We start from the raw sequence: 23,602 nt of genomic DNA, 5'->3' as shown, positions 1-23,602 counted from the left end.
CAGGATTGACTGTGCAGTGAGATTGCTGAGGCTGGTGGGAATGTAGGGGAATGTGAGCTAGAAAGATAACTGAGAACTTCTACAGACAGCAGACTAGGGCCACACCACAGCCCCACAGATGGCATTCAGCAAGCACCCCGAGACAAAACATCTAGCAGTGGAGAGGACACTCAACCACGGCTTAAAAGATTTGGTGGATCAGTTCTGGCTCTGGTATTTGCTAGTGAATAACTATAGGAAAACATTATAATACTCACCTATATTTACTTAAGACAGACTATATGACAGATACTGTGTGTTTAACTTGTAAAAACACTGAATTCTTACAACACCCCACTGAGGTAGGTTCTGTCAAGTTTCCTATTTTATAACAGGAGGAACACAGATACGTTTAAGATCATATTACCTAACATTTGTCAAAGCAGGGATTTGAATACAGGCAGTCAACTCTAATGCCCATGTTTAACTACTTCAGTTACCTAAGTTTTTGAAGGCTCAGTTCACTTAAAAATGGACATGTTGGGTCAGACAATGTCTAGATTGCTTTCTGGCTTTAGAATATTATGATTCTACTGACATGAATTATACAATATATCTGAGTGGTCTTAGAGTACTGAGCTCTAAAGACAAATTTCTGAAATCTGACCTTTTTTCATAGCCATCTCTTGTGTTTAAGTCAAGTTGGATCATATTGTTCACTGTTCCACCAAGGATGTCCTTCCTCAATCTTCATCTATTGAAATCCTGTCCAGCTTTCAAAAGCCAACTGAAATGCAACCTTCTTCAAATATCCACTTTCAATCTTTGGAGATTTAGAGTGGAGATGTATTAAACTGTTGAGGGTTGAGATCTAGGAAAAATATCTGTGTTATTGAAAGGGAAAGATGTAGGATAAGGAAAAAAAGAGTGGAGGGAGACACTTGAAGATGAGTAAGGTTAAGAGGACCATTAGCAGTATCACTGGTGACTTGCATCACAAAACCCTTTCCTCAGATGGGCAATTATGAAGCCACCGAAGTTTTATTAAGTGGTGCCCAGCAGGTAGGTGTGAGGTAAGGATTAAATGAGATAACATAGGTGAAGTATCTAGCATAGTGTCTAGAGAAGCAACAATATGACAGTTCTGAATTGCATTACCAACAGAGGAACCTGCTCATCTCCTTCAAGCAGAAGAAGGCTGCCCTCCTGCCCAGGAAGGAGTAGGGCAGGCAGAGGTGGAAAGAAACTCAGTGGGAAATAGAGAGGTCAGGAGGAGGTTTATGGGGACACAAGGAGAAAAATATGAGCCAGAGATAGAGAAGTAGGTGAAACAAAGGAAGCATATGGGAGTCATGGTAGAAAAGAGGACAGAAGGAGACATGGAAGCCAAAGGGCACAGAGAAAAAGAAAGAAAGAGTTCTGGGGCTTGGTAAGAAAAAGTCTGTGCTGCCCGGGTCAGAACCCAATGCCCAGAGGAAGAGTCCTAGAGGTAACCAACTGAGGCACCCAAGTCCAGAGCACTCTCAGAGCCATCCCCACTTCACTGTTATGATCTGTTATTCGAGGGGTTCTGACCTGGTCCTGTCCTGCCTTCAGGGGATTTCTTCCCCTCTGTCTGCTTGGGAATCATCTCCAGCAGTAGTTATACTTCCTTCATGGCTCCAGCTCCCACTGGACAAGCCTTTCATGGTCCTGACAGCTTCCTCCCTTAGTCTCTCCAGCCCCAGGGGAGGAGATGCACTCAGCAATTGCTGATATCAGGGTTGCCTCACCTTCTCCTGGTTGTAATTCTAGTTCTTTCAACAGCTTTGCAACTAATGTGCATGCATGCTTGCTAGCAAAGTCGCTTCAGTTGTGTCAGACTCTTTGCGACCCTATGGCCTATAACTCACCAGGCTCCTCTGTCCATGGGATTCTCCAGGAAAGAATACTGGAGTGGGTTGCCATGCCCTCCTGCAGGGGATCTTCCCCACCCAGGGGTCAGACCCACGTCCTGTACTTCTCCTGTACTGGCAGATGGGTTCTTCACCACTAGCGCCTGGGAAGCCACCTTTGTAACTAATGCACTGCTTTAAAAGATCACTATTGAGGTACCCGGGGTTCCCAGGTGGGGTTAGTGGTAAAGAACCTGCCTGCCAATGCAGAGACTAAGAAACACAGGATTGATCCCTGGGTCGGGAACATCCCCCTGGAGGAGGAAATGGCAACCCACTTTGGTATTCTTGCCTGGAAAATCCCATGGACAGAGGAGCCTGGTGGGCTACAGCCCATAGGGTCGAAAAGAGCCCGACATGACTGAAGTACCTGGCAAAGACTTTACTTTCACTTGGATTGGCCCTTGGAGCTCAAAGACAGCTTTCTCAGGGAAAACAGCACGTCTAGTGAGAGAAAGAAATCCAGCCATTCCAAGAGTTAGGGGCCACTTCTCCAGTGTTTGATTGGAGAAGGACAAATCCACAGTGGCTGCCAGAGTTGAGAGGATTATCGGTAAAACGACTGGGTTTGTAGCCATTCACATCTATTCCTCCATGATTTACTGTACTCACTTTGATCACCTTGAGCCTCAGCTTAAGGAACACCTCAGTTTTATTCCTCCAAGGGTTATTATGTGCCCTGATGAGTACAGAGGGCACCTAGCCAGGTGTGGTGAGGTGGAGACACAGAGACAAATTGGGAGGACATTCTGGGTTTTTGGAAGTGTTTGCTTTGTGCAAGATAAGATTTGTGGATGGTCTATCAAGAGACCCTCCTGACAGAGATTCTTCTGAGTTTTTGTTTTCCCGCCGAGTTGCAGATGTTTAATTTTTTTCTCTAGGCATCATCTCTCCCATCCCCAGAGTCCTGCTATTAATAAAACCAGGTTCCTGTTCTTCAGAATCCACAGCCTAGTGGGGGCACAGAGTGGGCACATGATTGACCCTCAAGTCAGGCTGATGGCAGGCACACAGGAGGATTCTGCACCCGGGTCAGGAGGCTGCACAGGGATAGACGGTGGACAAGCTGAGAGGATGCTAGCTGGATAGGTCGAGGGGGCTATGGGTTTTCTAGCAGAACATAGAGCAGGATCAAAATCAGTTGTGAAAGGACAGGGGCATCTGAGGGTTTGTAACAAGGGTTTGGGGGGTGAGGGTTGGGCACTGGAAAAGAGGCTGAAAGGTGGAGGCCCAGCTGTAGTGAACTCGGAGACGAAGGAAACGGGACTTGAGGCTCCAAGAGCCATCCGAGGATCTTGAGCGTCTTTTGGCAAGGTCACTTCTGGGATGGCTACTTGAATGCTGCCTGGAGGACAGATTTACAACAGAGAAGCTGAAGACAGGCGAAGGAACTGCGATCTCCCAGGGACAGCTCAGACAGGAAGTCTCAGCTTGACCATCGCCAAAGGGGCATATCAACCTTTGAGAGGCTCTTCTCTCCATCAAGGGCAAGCGTCCTCCGTCTTCCATCTGTGTGTGAGGGCGGGGGGGTGGGGTGGGGAGTGGGGGGAGGAGTGCCCCTTCTACGCTTCTATGGCTGGATGATACGATGACTCCAGCCTCAGAAGTTTCGAATTTCTCCTTGCCAAGGTCGGGCCCCTACAGGTGGGCGCCTGCGAGCCCCGGCCCCACGTGTGGGCTCCAAGCCCGGACGCCGCCGAGGCTCGTCCCCTCCAGGCCCGGACGCCGCCTCGGGCCGTGCCGGGCCGGGCGCTCCGGGAGCTGCGCGGCGGCTGCTCGAGGAGGCCTGGCGGGCGGCGGCGAGAGGCTGTGCCCCAGTTTGTGTCCAATCAGGGAGTGCGGGCTGTGCCCCGAGCCGGGCAGCAATGCGTAAACAAACCCACGGCAACTCCTCCGCCCCCTCGGCGCGCTCGCCCCGCGCCCGCCGTCGCCGCCGCCGCCGGCTCGGCTCTCCTCGCGCCCGCCCGCCTGGCCGCCCCCCCGCCGCCCCGCCCGCACCCTGCGGCCCCGCCCCGCCCCCGCCGGCGCGGGCGCCCTCATCTACCTCCCCACGCGCGCGCGCTCGCGCACCACGCGCCCCGCGCGGCCCGCCCGGCTCGTGGCCTCCCGAGAGCAAGGTAAGGGCGATGCGCCGGGACCCGGGCGGCTCCCCCGCCCGGCGCGGCCCGGGGAAGTTTCTGGCGTCGCTGTATTCCGCCGGGCTGGGGGGAGGCCCCCGAGCGGCTGGGGGCCGGGACGGGCGGGAGGGGGCCGCCGGGCGCCCGGGGGTCACAAGTTGCCCAACCTGCCATCGGGGCGGGCCGGCGGGCTGCGCGGCGGGGCGGGCGTCGCGCGGAAAGGGGCTGGAGGCGCGGCGGGGCCGGGCGCAGCGCGGGCGAGGGGAGGGCCCCGAGGAACTTTCTCCTCCCCGGAGGGGCTCCAGCCAGCCCGGGCCGCGGCCCCGCTGCCCCAGCGGCCGGCTTCCCGGCTGGAGGGAGCCCGTGAAACGTGTTTGAAGAAGCTGACGCAGTTTGTGACGCTCGCGGCTTCCTGACGGGGACCGGCAGCGGCAGCGCCTTCTCCGAGGAGGGACGAGCCGAGGCGGCGCTCTGGCCCTTCCCCCGGAGCCGCGCGCTCTGGCGCCTAGTTCGGGGGCCGGGGGCTCGGGGCGCGAGCATCCAGTGGCAGCCGGGAACCGGGCCCCGGCAGCGCGCGTCGCTTCCGTTTTGATTAGCTCGGGTTATTATATAAGATGTCACGGAGAGGAAAGGGGCGAGCGGGCCGCGCGTCGGCGAGGGCTCGTCGGCCTTCCGCGAGTGGCGGGGAGGGGCGGGAGGCCGGGCGGGCGGGGACCCACCTGTGCGCCCGCCGCGCCCCCTGCGGGTGCTGCCCGCGCGCCAGCGCGGGACGGGGACTGGAAGGGGGTCGGCGGCCGGGTGGACGGGACGTGCTTGGCGCTCCCCTCCCGACCCCGAGAACACTCGGGCAGCGGCCGAAACGTGCTGTTTCCTCCTCGCCGCCTGGCCTGGGTCGACACGTTTCTGGCTCCGGGCGTTTGTACTTTGAAACATTTGTTTAATATTAAGGAAGCTGCGTGTGCGGCCGTCTCCGTACGCCCTAAACGTGTGGCCGTGGGCTCCGGGGCGGTGAATGAATCATCGGCCCGCGGACCGGGCGCCGATGATTCATGCGCGGTACACCCCGCGCGTACTCGCCGTGTGCCTCTGCCCTAGGGAACGCGGCCCTTCCGCGGCGGTGACGCCTGGAGGGCCGGGGGCGGGGCGGGGGGAGAGAATGCAAAAGGGTGGGATTTATTTTTCTCTCCTCCTCCCGCAGTTTGGGAGAACTTTAGAGGGGAGGGGTGTCAGTTTGCCCAGATTTCCCGAGGCTTGTTTCCCGTTCTTAGAAGAGTTGCGAGATTCCACCTGGCTGAGTTAATGAGTCGGTGGAGAGCACTGGTTCGCTGCAGGTGTGGGTCCTCTCATTAGAATCTGCATGGTGTCAAGTGAGGTTTTGGACTCTAAAGACATCCTTCTAGAAATTGCCTCTACTTAAGTACCGCCAGGGTAATTAGCAGAAAGTTTAAAAGTTAGTGGATCTTAAAAATAAGTAGTTCCTAAGTAGAGGGGTTCTACTTAAAGGCTTAGGTTTAGGGCTTTTTTTTTTTTTTTTTTTAAGCCAAATCCTGCAAGGAACCTAGTTTACCATTAATTCAGAAATTTTGACCACTGTGACCACCCTTCAAGACTAACTTGACTGCTTCCCACCGCACCCTACGCTTTTAAGATTGAGTAAAGTTTTCTCATCATTTAGAACTCAACTCAAATGGCATTTACTCAGCAAGGCCCTCTTGATTAACTTAAGTGGCCTCTCACCCCTCACCCCAGGGACCACCCCCAGGCCTATTTTATTTTCTTCATAGAACTTAATCACTATCTGAAAGGGTTTTCTTTGGGTGTTCTTTAAGTCCTGTCCCTCCGCACTAGAAGGTAAGCTCTACTATGGCGGGAGTTTTCCCCTGGTTTGTTACTGCTGTAACTCTAGTACCTGGAACAGTGCCTGGCATAGTAGGCACTCAGGATTTGTTGACTAGTGAATGAATAAATTCCTTTTCCCTGATTTCTTGGTGAGTCTGTCTTGACTGTTGAACTTAACTGTAACCTTTTTGTGGGCAAGGCACTAAGATGGGACAGTTCTAACTTTTTTCTTCCAATTTTCTTTTGGTTGATTCATTTCCTCCTCTGTGGTGTTAAATTACAGCACAAGGTGGATTTGAGCTGTATATCCTAAGATGCGGAGTATAAAGAAAGATAAGGCATGTGGAGCCTTGTCACAAGAAAGTGTAACTGTAGAGGTTAATGGATGATTAAAAGTATTACCTGTGCTAGTTGAGAAGTAGAGGATATTGAAAGGAAATTGGCAAAGTCAATTCCCACAGTACTATATGTTGCCAATGGTATTTGAAATACTGATTTCTGTATTCCTCCCTCTCCACTGCCTGTGCACCAAACTCAAATTTATCATAGTTTGGGATGGTCCCTAGTAGGTAGCACTTCATATGATGTATTTAACTGAATGAATACAAGATTTCCGTCTCTGCAGGGGCCTCAGCTCTGTTGTTGTTAGTGTCCATAGCTTAACTCCATAGGAGAGTAGATAGGAGTTATTTTAAAGTATATTTTAATTTGAATACTTTAAATGAATTGTAAAGAATTAAAACTATAATATGTCAGTGATATAATGGAAGAAGGATTCGAATGTTGTGCTTCATACTACCTCCCTTCAGGAAAAACTTTAGCAAACTTTTTGATTATAAATGACAAACTTTGGAGGCATATTAGTTAGCTTTACATTGTAGGAATCTTCTCAGAACCCAGTTCTTTCTAATTCACTGCCAGAGAAGAGTGGGCTTCCAGCAGTTCCTTTTCTGTAATAGTGTAATCTCAAGAGTGAGCTCAGACATAATAGAATTTTAAAGCTAAAAGGGACCTTAAAGTTGGCTGGCGTGATTCATTCCTTTTTATCAGTTCCTTTACTGAGGAAACTAAGGCATAGTGGGATGACTTGCCTGGGGAGCAGGACTGGGATTAGAATCAAACATCTTGACTTCTTGTTGGAAGTCCTTGAATCAGCCAGAGCTCCCATAGTTAGGGATGAGTGGTCCCTGTGGTTAGTGGATTCTCTGCCTCTTACTGGTGAACTCTCAGAGTGAAATGATGTCGTATTCAACTTTGTACCCTCCCCTGTGCATTGGACATCCAAGGGGTCAACACATATTTGTTGCATGTGGTTGGACAAATGTATTTTAAGTTAAAAAATATATTTAAAAATTGAGAAAGCAGGAAAACATGTATCTTTTCCAATTAAAGATGTTTTTGTCAAGAAAGTCAGGATGTTGGCAGTAATTAACCTTAGAACTTTTATGGTAGTGAAGCTGTTGCTTAATTTTCATGCCTCCAAAATTTCAAGTAAGATGGCTTAAAACTTGTAATGTATGCACTTGCTTAGTTGGCATAATTATTCACTGAAGAAACAGTCGAAGGCTGTTTCAGGACACCTGATAAAGGTCTTGCCTTTGCCACAGGGAGGGAGGTTCACGAGGGAGGGGACATATGTATGCCTCATATGTCCATGTTGATGTACGAAAGAAACTAACACAGTATTGTAAAACAATTATCCTCCAATTTAAAAAAAAAAAATAGAAAAGTCTAGACTTCTCAGCCAGAGTTGAGGCCGAAGCTCAGCTGTGTCCTTGACAAGCAGGGCTCTCTGTAGCAAGTTACTTAACCTTTTTGAATGTTCTCATTTCTGAATGGGGGTAGTACTGCCTACCTTGAAGGGACTGTTGTAAGACTGGGATAATGCATGTAAATTACCTTGTGTACACTAGGCCCTTAATAAATGAAAAGTTATATTTTGACTTCTGATTTATATGACCAAGAGAACAACTTAATTTCTTAAAGCGTCAGTTTTCTCAGCTACAGAACTGGTGATTGGCCTGGGAGGAGGGGAATGGGAAGGTGGTTAGTATACCAAGTTAGTGCTCCTGGAGCAGAAGGGAAAGGAGCTGGAGAAGGTGACCACGCATTGGATTACCCAAGACGGTCTCAGTTCACATCTGTCATCCCAGTTCAGTTGTAGGATAGTATTTGGACAAATATTATAATTAGTTGGACAAGTAATGCCTGTTTTTATTCTAAAACAAAGTCCCCTTTTGAATAATCATTTGATCATGACAAAGGTGTTTATTCATGGAAAAACATGTGACGTGGAGGGGGAAAGATTAAATGAAGGCGAGAAGAAACTGAGATTGAAAGAAGAAAATTGGAAGCTTGGAGGGAGTGCGATTGCATTTGAAATGGGTTGGTTCCTCTTTTTTTAAAAAGAAAAAAAAAACAGGAGACCAGTTTCTTGGCTGAGAGTATATTGAGAGTGAGAGGTAAAGCTGGGAGGTAGAGGAGGGGGAAAAGATTTGGAATGGATCTGAGCATGACAAGAGCCAATGGTGGTGAGGAGGACCTGACAAGTTGCTAAGAGGCCTTTACCTTAGCCTTGTGATATGACGAGTATTCCCTGTATTTATGATTTTTCTCCAGCAATACTCAGAAAATTGGAAGTGGAGATGGTGTGAGTATCATGGAAACTGCCAGCTCCATATGGATCCTGGGTTGAGGAGGAAGGCTAGTGAAACTAGTGTTGATGGACTGGGAGAAAGAGCTGGAGATGTGAGAGTGGAATGTGTAGTGGCAGGTTCAGCAAGAGTGAAAGAAAGGGAAGATTGGAGTGTAGGGGGAGGGTGTCCGGGGCTGGGTGGTGAAGGGCCTGTGGAGGACTTTTGCAGTAGCTCATCGTGATGGAGAGATCAGTAATGAGCAGTGATGTGAATTCAGAGTGTCGCTGAACCTGAGGATGGTGAAATGACACAAGCATAAGGTAGAATTTCACTATCTTCAGGAACTATGAGGCCAGGGTGTCAAATGACACACACACACACACACACACACACACACACGTTTTTAAAATTGTGGAATACATTTATTAAAGCCTTTCTGAGCTTTTAGTTCATAAAGTTGGAAGCATCTTAAAAGAGGGAAGTTATTCCTTCATTTAAAAGATGAGGAAGCTAAAATCTTTTAAAGACTTTCTAGGAAAACTAAGACCCACCCCAGATCACAGGCGTGTGTGTGGCAGAGTTTCTCTGGAAAGAATCAGAACCCCTGAATTTCAGATTAGTGTTGCCCTCCAGGGTAGAAGGAGCAATAAAGTATCCACTGAACAAAGTCTTAGAATGCTTCCTCACCATACAGCTTGCCTACTGCTTCTAGAGCACCTGTGTTTGTGAGCACAGAAACCCACTGAGGAGGGCTGTGGAGTCATGTCCACAGTCTCTGACTTCTAACTGAAAGGCAGGTGATGGCATCTCTGAGGAGGATCTGTGGAAAGCACCCCTTCTTTCCTACCAATTAAAAAATAGATGAGAAGCAGCAGATCGTCAAAAAATTTATTATTGATGAAGACTAGGCTGGAAGACACAGCTCAGTGGGAAGCCCAAAATGGTCTTATGAACTGTGTATACTCTAGGCTAGACTATGGAACAGCCTACTGGATGGAACGTGTGAGGCTGCAGAGCAGAAACACCCATTTCTGCCTTTCACTGTTCAGGCAAAGAGACGAGGCCAAATCTCTCATGCCCGATCTCTCTGATAGGGAAACTCCATACATTTGTAGACTGGGAGATAGAGCCGTGGTGTCACCAACCAACCAAATAAGTGGCTCCACCTCCATGGAGAAAGCATGGTGTAGGGGAAGAAGACAGGTGTGGATGGGGATTATCCCCGTCCCTCCCCCCTTTTGAAACCCTGTGAGTATCAGACAGGCATTTGTTCCCCTTGAAACCCCGGTTATAGACCACTCATAACTTTCGTGTTTATGTTGGAGTTAAACTAGCTTCTGAGGCAGCAGGTGCATTTTTATGTTAACCAGAAGTGAGTGAAATGACTCAGAAGGTGTGAGCATAGTCCTTAGTTAGTTGATTTCACAGCCATGCCAAGTTGTTCTCTCCTCCCTCTCTCAGGAACCTCCAGAAACTCACTGGTACCATCACAGAGACCACCAGCTTTGATAATCTGTTTTTGAGTTCAAAGTGGAAAGTTCTTTGTCCTCATAAAATGTTGAAGGAGCCTTTGATTGGACATATGGCACTTGGAGTTTGTCCTGATCCTGTCACTGTTAGTGACCTTACTAATTAACTATTATGTGCCTCAGCTTCCTCATCTGCAGCATGGGAGAACACGAAGCCCGTTCTGTCTCCCAGGTATTTGAGGCGAAAGTAAGAGCTTTGCAAATAAATAGTGTCATACACATGTAAGATATCAACATTACCGTGTGGGATAAAAGGTACATTCTGAAGTTTAAGAATTTTTTAAAAGTAAAGTGTTTCAAATAAAACAACTGAGATGACTACTGAATTTCGGTGGGACCCTGGTTTAGGCACTGAAGGTGAATCGTGGTGATTTTTCTACCTTTAGCCACATCAGTGTGTATAACAGCTCTGGCCAAGTGTGATTAAAGCACTGCATTTATGACAAACGAAAAATTTGCCTTTTTATCTATTTCTCTTTTAACTGCTAAAAAGGTATTTAACTGTAAAAGATAACATATATGTAACTTTTGAAATGTAAATGTCTACTTCAATGAATTATTTAGAAAGTGAACATCCATGGAACTACCTCCCAGCTCAAGAAATAGGACAGTTTCATTCCCCACCCACCCCTGCACAGAAATCTTTTTTGTTACGTGCTTGGTTTTCTTTTCAGGGAAGTTATGAGTAGTAGCAGGAGGCAGTCAGAAACATTGACAGGTCCAAAATATGTGCTTCTTTAAGTGGAATTAGATCAAAAATGTAACATTAGTGTTTTACTTGGTAGTTATTTCTTATAACTGTGAATTTAGTGTTTTGGATAAGTCCTGAGTTTTCAGCTTTAAAGATCATAATCTTCAGGTTTAGAACCCTCAGATTGTAATCCTTTGGATGTGAGAAAACTTAACTTGCCCAATTATTTTTTAAATATTCTGATCATTCCTCCTTTGCCTGTTTTTGGAAGCAAAATAACTAAGACTCCAGTATTGATGATGACTTCATGTACAGTAGTCAAAGGTCTTCTTGGAAATACTTGAACATTATCAAGGCAAATACCTTTCAGTTCAGGCACCATAGGCTAGATCTGAAGTGGCAAGAGTCAGTGAAAACAGCTTTATTGCATGAAAACAACCTGTATTTTCCTTCATTATAATCTAGTGTTCTAAATACTACCATCTTTTAAGGCTTAATTAATGAGTCAATAATTCAGAAGCTTTTTGGTATCCAGAAAAGGATTATCTGTTTTGTTTTTTATGTTTTTATGATTAAGACAGAAACTGATGGTAAACATGACAATAATTGAGAAAGTATCTTAGCTAATCCGATGTGTCTATAAAAACAGAAAAGCCATGAGTGTTTCAAAAATTGATAAAGAAAGGCTCATCTTTGGGGGGCAGTTTCTATGGTTAGGATTGAGTTATTGGGATTCAGCAGTTTGTTGGATTGAAGATACGTTAATCTGTCCCTCTTGAAGCACGGTTGCGGTGATAGTGAACTAGAGGTGGGAGACACCAGCACACTTTTGGAGGATGAAAATCAGACAGACCTGTGGCAACTGACTTAGTGTAGTGGAGAAAGGTGCTACTAAGTGCCCTTAAAGGAGATTGGGACTAGAAACTAGGAAGAAATGGCCAATTTATCCCCCAGAATTCCAGAAGTGCTCTGGAATTAGAGGCTCTGAAGCAGGGCATGAGACTGGAAATAAGGGCTTGATTGAAAATCTAAAAGGAACGAGACTCACAGTTCGCTTCTCCCACCCCATGTAGTAAGAGGAAGTCCTGAATATTTTGTCTTTGGAGAAATCAAGGTAAATTAGCAGCTCTGGATTTAAGGATAACAGGGAGGAAAAAAGAGGGTAAGGGTGAAATGCTCAACTGAAAACAGAGTAATTTAGTGAAATTGTGCATACCCAATGGTGAGACCTGGTGTTCTTTTTAACTCATTCCCAATCCTAGGGTAACCAGTTAATCACCAACCTGGGCAGGATATCGAAGGACTCTTCTCTGGGCAAAATGAACGACCCCCCCCCCCAAAAAAAAAGATCTACATATACTGATATTTTCTTCCACTGAGAAAACTTACTACCCATTCTTCCTATGGTGAGCCAACTACTAGTCAACTACCCTACTCCTTCTGTTCTATGAACATGGAACTTACAGCTAGGTTTTTAGTGTGTGTGCACACTCAATCGTGTCTGGCTCTTTGTGACCACATGGACTGTAGCCCCCCAGGCTCCTCTGTCAATGGAATTTTCCAGGCAAGAATACTGGAGTGGGTTGCCATTTAAAGTCAGTGAATATGAGATGTTTGAAGAAACCATTCAGCAATGAAAAGGCAGGAACCAGAACAAATGAGAAAAAAAATCATGGAGGAAACAAATGCAATGATAAGAAAATGGAAATAATCAAAACCAATCCACCCGTAACTAATGAAATAGGAACAGGGCTATAAGGTAATAATTAGACAATAAGAGATAGGTCTTAATTAAAAATAAGATGGCAAAAATCATTTGAAGGACCAGAAGAAAAAGTAGAAGTAAAAGCAGAAATAGAAAAAGAAGGAAAAAAGAGTTAGTCGGTTGGTCATGTGTTATATCATATTAATAAGAGTTCCAGAGAGACTACAAAAATAAAAAATAAAATGAAAATTAATTAAAATAAGCAAAATTTTTTTTAAAAATTACAGGGAAAAGTAAAGGAGAAGAAATTACCAAAGACATATTACAAGCTATTTTCCCAGAACTGGAAGACATATATTTGTAGATTTGAATGGCAGCTAAGAAACAATGGATTCATTCTTTCAGAATTCTGAGGGAAATTATTTTCAGTCTAGAATTTCAAACAAACTATCAAGTAGGAGATACAATATGGATATTTTGTGCATGTGAAATGTCTCAAAAGTTTATTTTCTATGCATCTTTTTATAGGAAGTTATGGATCAATATAAAAAGGTGGGTATCAATGAAGAAAGAATAATATACAGTTTTCTGGAAACAGAGTCAAACACAGGGGAATTCTAGGATGACAGTGAAATTTCAAGGTGGCAGTAGTGCAGCAGGCCTGGAGAGAAGCCAGTCCAGCTCAGAACAGGAGGATGTACTTCAGCAGCCAGTGTCCAAATGAAAACAAAAACAAAACCAACAGATGCTCTGGTACATCTGACCAAGCGTGGGATATTCCTCAGTGGGACCTTCCATTTCCTATGGAGCATTTGGTATAAATTATTGATTCATAAGACCTATTAAGTGGGGAAAATAAAGGGCAATTATAAACTCCAGAAAAATTAAATGGTCTTACAAGAAAAAGCACATAGAGTGAGATTTATTTTTACTTCTGGTGACAGTTCATGGATGAGCATTTCATGTTGGGTTGATGTCTCTGCTCCATGCAGTTCTTTAGGAACCCAGGTTCCTTCCACCTTGTGACTCTGCCATCCTCTGAGCCTTAGAATCTAAGGCATTGTCCTCACCTGTGTGAGTGGTTAGCACTTGATTGTAGCCTGTCTGCACTCCAGCTCGCAGGAATGGGAAAGAGCAATGATGGGCAAAGGTTTCAAGTTCAAGCCTGCAAGTGGCAGAGATCACTTTCCCTCATATTCCAGTGGCAAAAATTTAATCACGTGGCCACACCTAGGGAAAATATTCAAAATATTTCATAACTGGTAGCCCATCAGAACATAGGTTCTCATATGGACTGAGAATTGCTTTAAAAGCTCCCTCCTGTATCAGACGTTAGCCTTTTGTTTGCTGGATAATGGGGACAGGAGAGGGTCCCTGGAAGGGCCTAAGAGAAGCTCAAGTAGCAGTCATTTACCAGCTGGTGTGAAAGTATTTTAATAGTGACTGGTGCAATGTACTGAGACACATACCTTATTAACCCTGACCATACATACTACCAGAGATTTGGGGGAAAATATGGACTTCACTCTATCATAGGAGTCTGGGAGAGGATAAGCCAGTATCTAATAAGACATTGGTAATTTTATTAATTACTAAATGAAAGTCAAAAGTAAATCAAGAAATGTCAGTATAAGCATGTTGTTTAGGAATATAAAATTAAAAAATATCAAAAGAGAAATAGTTAAATATTTTTAGAGTAGATTGCCTTTGGCAAGTTAGTTTGGGGGTGAGTGGAGATGTAAGAGAGATTACTGCTGTGTTTTCATTTTAAGCCTGGTAGTAATTTGCAACAGTTAGAACTGGACATGGAACAACAGACTGGTTCCAAATAGGAAAAGGAGTACGTCGAGGCTGTATATTGTCACCCTGCTTATTTAACTTATATGCAGAGTACATCATGAGAAACGCTGGGCTGGAAGAAACACAAGCTGGAATCAAGATTGCCGGGAGAAATATCAATAACCTCAGATATGCGGATGACACCACCCTTAAGGCAGAAAGTGAAGAAGAACTAAAGAGCCTCTTGATGAAAGTGAAAGAGGAGAGTGAAAAAGTTGACTTAAAGCTCAACATTCAGAAAACTAAGATCATGGCATCTGGTCCCATCACTCATGGGAAATAGATGGGGAAACAGTGTCAGACTATTTTTGGGGGGCTCCAAAATCACTGCAGATGGTGATTGCAGCCATGAAATTAAAAGATGCTTACTCCTTGGAAGGAAGGTTATGACCAACCTAGATAGCATATTTAAAAGCAGAGACATTACTTTGCCAACAAAGGTCCGTTTAGTCAAGACTATGGTTTTTCCAGTAGTCATGTATGGATGTAAGAATTGGACGGTGAAGAAAGCTGAGCACCAAAGAAGTGATGCTTTTGAACTGTGGTGTTGGAGAAGACTCTTGAGAGTCCCTTTGACTGCAAGGAGATCCAACCAGTCCATCCTAAAGGAGATCAGTCCTGGGTGTTCATTGGAAGGACTGATGTTGAAGCTGAAACTCCAATACTTTGGCCACCTCATGCGAAGAGTTGACTCATTGGAAAAGACCCTAATGCTGGGAAAGATTGGGGTCAGGAGGAGAAGGGGACAGTGGAGGATGAGATGGCTGGATGGCATCACCGACTCGATGGACATGGGTTTGGATAGACTCCGGGAGTTGGTGATGGACAGGGAGGCCTGGCGTGCTGCAGTTCATGGGGTCACAAAGGGTCAGACATGACTGAGCAACTGAACTGAACTGATATTGACCAAACTTGTAAGAAAATACAGTAATCCAGTGCTAATAAGTACATTAGAGAATGATTTACATGGAATCGGAGCTTAAAAATATACATTAAAAGTTAAGAAACATTGTTTCAAAGTTAGACTCCTCCCTCAGGACTGACTCCAGTCCTCTGGAATCACTGTGTCTCACAATCATTTGAGGGAGCTTTAAAAAAATTCAGATGACTCCAGCCTTCCTGTGATTCTGGCTTCTTTGGCTTTGGGTGGGCCCCAGGGGATCCGTAACTTTTCAAAGAACCCTGATGTGTAGGGAGGGCTGACTCCCAGCCAAGTAGTTTAAATACCCTTGCTTCTGCTGCTTAAATGTTTCTTCTTTTCTTCCTGTCCTCTCTCACTGCTTCTGCTTCAGTCTGATTTTCTCTCTCTCTCAATTCTGAACCAGTGTGGTCTGTTTGGGGTCAGAAGAGTAGGAGAACAGAAAGAGACATGGGAGAGGTCATTTGGATGCCTGAATAGTGAGAATGGCTATACAGAAAGCCAATATTGTGTCCTTTTGTTTTGAAGAAACTAATTAAATTGATGGTCTTATCTTGCATTTCTGATAGAGTAATTTTAGAGCTCAAGTAAATTTGAACTTAATGACATTTTGTTATTTCTTTACATTTGGTATTGCCTCTGGTGCCTAAATTCACTGCATCCTCAGGTTGCCTTCAAGTTCTTTTATCTCCCCTAGGTTTGGCCCCTGATAGTCCCAGCTGTGGTTGACCAGATGTTCACCACTAGCACCTGGGATCACCAACAGTTTGTATAACTCTCTAGTTTTCTGTGAGGGAATTCTTAGAAGGAGATTAGCAAGCAAGAGATGAAGGAATTTCAGAATGATGTAATTTCCCAAGGTTAGAGGTCTTGTTGAACTAGACTTTGATCACAAGAGATTTTGTATACCTTAAAGGAGAAATGTTTGTTGTGTGGATGAGAAAGTTTAGACCTCAGGGAAGAACTTTTTAATCTAACTTTCGATTTTTTTTATTATCAATAATTACAGGCATAGTTACTTTCCTTTGTACCTTTCCCCAGCCCCATTCCCTGCCTTCATAGATTCAGCTGCTCTTGTGAATCAGACGTCAGAGATCTGCTTGTGACCATTTCACGTCAGGCCAGTGCCCCGCACCATGCGGTGGAAGACTTGCCTCTTGCAGCATGTCCATGGTGTAAGGAGCTGTCCTGGCTGGTTTCTGAGCAAGTACTTTACATTTAATACATTTGTACGCTGGGGTCAGAGTGTGACCTTTAAGGTGAGGGATTGATTCAGCCCATCAATCAGTCTTATTCAGAGCTTGCCCACATAGAGCAAGTCTGTTCTAGGTCAGTGCGTCTCACACTTCACCGTGCACACACATATCACTCTGGATGGCATTTCATTGCAGATTCCAGTTCAGTTGCTCTCAGGTGGGACCAGAGATTCTGCATTTCCATTAAGCTCCCAGGGGATGCTGTTGGTTCTCAGACCGCACTTAAAGAAACAAGATTCTGGTTACTGGTTCTCAATTCTGTTTGCTTTGTGGAATCACCTAGGGGCTTCTAGGGCTTATCTCTACAGTGTTTCTGATACCATCGGTCTAGGGTGGGGCCCAGATATGGTATATATATATATATATATATATATATATATGTATATATATGTGTGTGTACATATATTTTAAACTTCCTGAGTAACACTAACATGCAGATAGGATTAAGAACCACTGTTTCAAGCTCTGCACACTTGCTGTGACTCACAGGTAAAGATCTTCATGTGTAGACTTTGTAGCAATTTAGAAAGTATCCATAGCCTTTATGCATGAATGCACCTACTTTGTGGGCTTCCCAGGTGGCGCTAGGGTTAAAGAATCCTCCTGCCAATGTCCGAGGTGCAAGAGATGTGGGTTTGATCCCTGGGTCAGGAAGATCCCCTAGAGAAGGAAATGGCAACCTACCCCAGTATTCTTGCCTGGAAAATCTTATGGACAGAGGAGCCTGGTGGGCTGTAGCCCATGGGGTTGCAAAGAGTCAGGCATGACTAGGCGCACGTGTGCACATATGCACACACAGATGACTAAAGGTGGCTATCAGAGGGGACGTGCCTAAGAAGAAAAAAATAGCCTTTTCATTAAAACCCATATGTCACCTAACAGGAAAAATACTTAAAGTGATGAACAGATACAAAGTTAGTATCTCTCTCTCTCTTTTTTTTTTTCCTTTCCAAGGGATCTTTCTGTCTTCTACATCCTTTCACTAAGAGATCATGGGAAAATTATATTAGAAACTTTTTGATGCTTTGTTTTCTCTGGGGAAGGCTATACATTTACTTCCTATGTATATGTTTTGTTGTTACTTAGTCATTAAATCATTCCAACTCTTTGCAGCCCCATGGCCTGTAGCCTGCTGAGCTTCTCTGTCCATGGGATTTCCCAGGTAAGAATACTGGAGTGGGTTGCCATTTCCGATTCCAGGGGATCTTCCCGACCTAGGGATTGAAGCCACATCTCTTGCATTAGCAGATGGATTCTTTACTACAAAACCACCTGGGAAGCCCATGTATATGTTTACCTATAAATATATGTATTTGCAAAGTTTCCACATAGCCAGAATTCTAGTCCTTATCCTTTGCCAAACACTTAGGAAAATTTAGAGTATCTCCTATACTTTATCTTAACTTGTCCTAAAACTTGACTGACTTAACCATCCTGGTGAATAAACAGTTGTTATTCTCGGGATTTTCCAATGCTGATGGCAATGGATGACTTGATTTGCTCAAAATTCATAGGCCTTAGTTCAGTTCACATGTTACTTGTTTTGTTATTCTTACAAGGATGATCCTAGAAGCAGATGATACAATTTTCTGTATATTAAAATTATGTAAATTACAATTTCTTGGGAAACAATAAGCATTAAAACCAGTGGATTAAAATTAAATATAATTGTGTGGCTAAGAAATTGCAATCCTCTCTTCCACCTCCCTACCATTCAGTCAAAAATAGGGTTTTGATTTTATTTCCTTAACATGCACTTGTCTGCTTCATAGCCTCTGACTTGGGTCAGACCCTGCTTACTACTCATTCATGTTAATTTCCTTACTGGAACTCCCTGCACTCTTATTCCTCACAGCCGTTCTGCCAGAGTCCTCATTTGTGGAGGTAAATCTATGGCTGAGGATAGAGTTTGAGGATGGAGTCTGAATCTCCAGGGTGTCTTGTAGAGCTCTCTGACCTGGCCCTACCTTTTCTCCACCCTCATCACCTGTCACTTCCCTGGACAGTAGTTTTTCTCATTCCTAGCTGAGTTCAAGGACAGGGGAGAAGATAGTGGAGGTTTGAAGGAAGACATGGGTATGGAAGAGTGGTCTAGGATGGGGAAGGGTAGATGGCCCCAGGACAGGAACTGTGATCTCTGGGCAGCATGACGGTCCCTGAGGTAGGTAATGACAGATGTAAAGTGAGCCCGGCTGGCATTGACTACAGAGGGTACAGGCGTGGGGAAGGTGGAACCTTGCATCTTGCATCCTGACTAGGCCATTCCACTTCTTGTCTCTCGCTTTTGCATATGGTAAGTCCTCCATCTGAAACAATTCCTTGTCTGTGCCTGGGAAAAAGCATCTCTTCCCTTAAAAAGCCCTGCAGGTAATTTTGTCCCCTTTCCAGGCATTATCCCTTTACCCCCGTGATTTTTGGTCATCTTCCTCCATCCTGGTCGCCACTGTTCCATCATCCAGCCGCTATACTGCACCACTGCGAGCATCTGTTCACACGTCTCTACTAGACTGTTGACTTAGTGAGGGCAAGGATGCGATCTTTGAATGTCCAGTTCATACCACAGGACCCGGCACATGGTGGACACATAGCAATAAATGCCGGATGAATCCTTACAAGATTTCTCTGTAAAGTGTCGAGACTCTGTTCTTGCTGGATTGGAGGTTTGAAAGTAAATTCCACTTAGTAGCACATGACATGAACGATTGTGTTGCTTTAACTTTTGGTCTGATCTACCCCTACCACATATCCAAGTTAACAGATCTTTCCAAATATACACATATGCATGTGTGTATATATGTATGTTGGGCTTCCCTGGTAGCTTAGTCAGTAAAGAATCCACGTGCAGTGCAGGAGACGAAAGTTTGATCCCTGGGTTGGGAAGATCCCCTGGAGAAGGAAATGGCAACCCACTCCAGTATTCTTGCCTGGGAAGTCCCATGGATAGAGGAGCCTGGTGGGCTACAGTCCGTGGGGTCACAACAGTTGAACACAACTTAATGACTAAACCGCTACATAGATATATACTTATCCACATGAAAATGGAGGGAAGTTAAGGAAAAATCAAAGAGTATAAATATTAAATATCCAGGATAATGGACGTCATAGACTCCTGCACACAGTGCACTTGGTTTATCTGCTCTCTTTCAGGTGGGCCTCCTCAACCGGTAGGAAAGAGGTTGAAACCTTAAGGGCCGGTATTAAACACATAGATGTTTTCAGGGGGTGTTGAAGTTATAAGACTCTAATTTTGAAAAGGTTTTTCCCAATCATGTAGAAACATATGGAGATCTTAACTGCCAAAACAATTTCATGTCATTTACAAATGAATAAAACCCAGGAGAAAATTAAGGGATACTTTGTTTCGGAGGTTACAGTTTTACATTTTTCCTTAGGAGTGAGGGGACACATCTGTCGTGATGTGTCATTAAAGGGCTGTGGCGTCAGAGTCTCCCCAACTCCCTAAGCTTTAGTTTCCTCATGTATAAAATATGAGATTTAGTCTCAATTATTACCAAGGTCATTTTGAATCATCTGTGATTCTGAAAAGTTATAAAACACATCCTGTATCCATGGAGAGGAAAGTTGATTGGTGACTCCAAAAATAGACTTATTTTCTCCTCCTTCATAACATTGATGCGCTCTCATTGAGGAAATCACTCTGTGTATATTGCCTTAATCAACCAATTTCGTGACTTTTTTTTCTTATTGCCAGAAGCTCAAAAGTGAATGAGAGACTGTCTTAAGAAATACCAAACAAATAGCTCTTGTCTCTTGTTTTAAATATAGAACTGAATTATTGTGCTCTTTTGCATTTCTGTTGTAGGTATTCAGAAAGCAGAAAGTGGTGATTTGGTAAATTTGGAAGCTATTTTGCATCAGTTCTTGCTTTCTTTTGTGTTTGTGTGAGAACCCCATTCAAAACATGCCTTACTTCTTCTCTGAAAATACACTTTCCTTCATTTTTTGCCTTTCTGCTGGCAACAAGTGCACATCTATAAATACTTCCAGATTTTGTCAAGATCCTTAGGTAACAATTATTTTCCTCTATTAACATATAGTTAATCTAGTGAAGTATCGTTCCATTTTATTCCTCAGCCCCTTGATTTCTCAAATGTATGGCACCATCAGCCTGTCCCCGTGTAGTGATGTCCTAAGGGGTCCTCCTCCAGTCACTCTGAGGTTGCAAGGCCTGTGGCCATGCCATGCCCTTAGGCCTGTCCCCTCTCTGTAGCATCTTGACCTGGTCGGGCCAAGTGTAGTGCTGGTAAGGAGACTCTCCCTGTCGGTCAGCATCTGTGCTGGATCCAGCCCTTTGAAGCAGAGAATCAGCTCATTAAATGAACATTTTAAATGCCTAGAGGGGTTGCAGAAATTTCACTTTCGCTTTCCCTATTCTGTAAGACTGTATGCTCAAAGTATCAGATCACTGACTAGCTGTGTGAGATAAGACAAGTCACTTACCCTCTCTGAGCCTCAGTTGCCTTCTCTATGAAGTTTGGATTTGATCTCTAAAATGACTTGGTCTTCAAAAGAAATATTTTTTCTTTCTTGCTTTGTCATAATCCCTCTGACCTTGAACTGACTGATTGGTGGTCGGTAGTCTTAAACATCAGTAGGTATCAGTGCTTTCTCATGGTACTTCCTCAAACCAGTATGTTTCTTTTTCCCACTACACAGGCATTTATGGGGGTTTTTACAAATCATTTATGGCAATTTTAGTCATTTATTTTTCTATGCCTATTGAGACCAGATGAACTCAACAATTCAATTTGTTTTGCCCGTGTACTTGGATAATAGCATAAAAAATAAAACATTGTTATTTTTGTAGCAATAATAAACATTTTTATCCAGCAAACATTGATGTCTTTTTTAGTGAGAACTGAGTTAGATACTATTCACCGCAGCTGTGGGGCAGTGTTAAGAGATCAGTCCTTTGATATTTATCCATATTCCTCATCACCAGTCAAAATCTTTGTTCTTATAAGTGTTTTCGAACTGTTGAAACTAAAAGCAATCTGTGGAAATGGGGTTGAGGAAAGTTAAGTGACAGGATAAGTTTATTTATTCATCCAAGAAGTGCTTACTCCATGCCTTCTAGCTAGTCTTTAGATTGGCATTGAATGAAAGAAAGATCCTTGACCCAAAGGAGTTTATTTTATAGCAGGGGAATACATATGATAATCAATAAGCATAGTACATATTTGTTATATGATTTGTTATAAGATGGTCAGAGCTATAGAAAAAGGAGAAAATTGAGCAAGAAAAGGAGATGAACTGTGATAGGGCGTGGAGAGCTGGGTTGCAGTATAAATGCCATGGTCAGGAAAGGAGGCATGGTGGACAGAAAGCCTCCCAGGAGGTCCATGCTCTAATCCTTGGAACCTTTAAATAGGTTAAGTTCCATGGCAAAGGGACTTTCCAGCTTTAATTAAAGTTACAGGCCTTAAAATACAGAGATCATCCTGGATAATCTGGGTGGCCCTTAAAAGTAAAGTGAGTGGTTTGAGTCACAGAAATGTGGCTGAGTTTGGAGCAATTCAAATGTGGGGGAGATACAGCCTGCCAGTACTGGAGAAGGGGCCATATGGAGAGTGAAAAAAAGGGAGGGCAGCCTTGAGGAGCAGCGACCAGCAAGGAAACAGGACCTCAGTCCTACAGCTGCAAGAACCTGAGTCTGGCCAGCAACCTGCATGAGCCTGGAAGCATACTAATACTGGAGTGAGTAGCCTATCCCTTCTCCAGCGGATCTTCCTGACCCAGGAATTGAAGCAGGGTCTCCTGCATTGCAGGTGGATTCTTTACAAACTGAGCTATCAGGGAAGCTTATACTAATACCTAGAGCCTTCAAAAAGGAATGCAGCCCTGCTGATACCTTGATTTTGGCCTTGTGAGACCCTTAGCAGGGGACCAGCAGAGCCTTGCTGTACCCAGACTTCAGCCCTACAGAACTAGGAGGTTATAAATGGATGTTGTTTTAAGCCATTGATTCTGTAGTGATTGCTCATAGCAGCAATAGAAAACTAGTACAAGGACTGAGGAAGATAGCCATAGGTATCAGGGAAAGAGTATTCCAGCAGAGAGAACAAGGAGAGCCAAGTCCCCGAGTGAAATCCATCTGGAGGGTTAGAGGGACAGCAAGTGGCCAGCATAGCTGGAGTGGAGAAAGCAAGGGATGACGAGGAGGAGGTCAGAAAGGCAACTGGGGTGGAGGGTGGAGACTCAGGGGTTTTGGCTTTTATTCCCAGTGACCTAGGGAGTCCATGGAGCATTTTGATCAGAAAGTAATGTGTCAACTTAATTTTTAAAAGGATCATGTTGACTGCTCTGAAAATGAGCTATAGGGGAGAAGCTGGAGACCAATTAGGAAGTGACAGGAACAATTCTGATGCAAGGTGGTGGTGGCTTTAACAAGTGGTAGTGGAGGTGATGAAAGGTGGCCAGATTCGAGATATATTTTGAAGATAAAGTCACTTTTTTGTGACTTAGATGCGGGATATGAGAGAGAGAAGAGTCAGGGATGATTCTCTCATTTGGGACCTGAACAACTGGAAAGATGCAGTTGCAGTCAACCAAGATGTAGAAAGCAGTGGGTGGAGGAGATTTGTGATGGGGGAGAACTGGAATTCAGTTTGAACATAGCGACTGTGTCTGTTAGATGGCCATTTGGAGAGGCAAAGCAGTGGCACCCAAACATGCCCAAATCCTAATCTCCAGATCCTGTGAACATGCCACCTTGGGTAGCAAGAGGGACTTTGCAGATGTGATTAAATTAAGGACCTAGAGGTGGAGAGATTATCCTGGATTATCCAGTGGGCCCAGCCTAATCACATGAGTCCTTAAAAGTGGAGAAACTTCCCTTTGGTGGCCAGAGGGAGACATGTCTCTGGAAGGATCAGATCGTCAGAGAAATTCAGTGTGGCTGGCTTTGAAGACAGGAAGGGGGCAGTAGGCCAGGGAATGTAGGTGGCCTCTAGAAACCGGAAGAAGCAAAGAAACGAATCTTCCCTAAGAGTCTTGAGAAAGGAACACAGCCCCGCTGACATCTGATTTTACCCCAGTGAAACTCATATCTGACCTGCAGACCCATCAGATAATACTTGTGTTGTCCTAAGGCTAGATTTGTGACAGTTAGTTACAACAGCTGTAGAAAACTAATAC

At 44.6% G+C, this 23,602-nt stretch overlaps 1 protein-coding gene across 14 annotated transcripts in view; it reads left to right on the top strand.

Moving 5' to 3' along the window:
* The first annotated feature begins 3,825 nt into the window (after nucleotides 1-3,825).
* Nucleotides 3,826-23,602, top strand: part of PCGF5 (polycomb group ring finger 5) — a 113,571-nt gene continuing 93,794 nt past the window's right edge. For 13 of the 14 annotated variants that reach the window (XR_014072775.1, XR_014072742.1, XR_014072730.1 and 10 more), the window contains exon 1: nucleotides 3,826-4,030. The gene's annotated coding sequence lies outside the window, so the exon portion shown is untranslated. Of the gene's footprint in view, nucleotides 4,031-17,557; nucleotides 17,607-23,602 lie in introns of those variants that run through there. The other variant, XM_081555134.1, reaches the window with a different exon arrangement.

This window comes from Giraffa tippelskirchi, chromosome 2 (genome assembly GCF_054371585.1).
Source record: "Giraffa tippelskirchi isolate mGirTip1 chromosome 2, T2T-mGirTip1v1.2.pri, whole genome shotgun sequence".
Lineage (NCBI taxonomy): Eukaryota > Metazoa > Chordata > Mammalia > Artiodactyla > Giraffidae > Giraffa > Giraffa tippelskirchi.
Note: the sequence above shows the minus strand (reverse complement) of the source record. Positions and strands in the feature narration are given on the sequence as shown.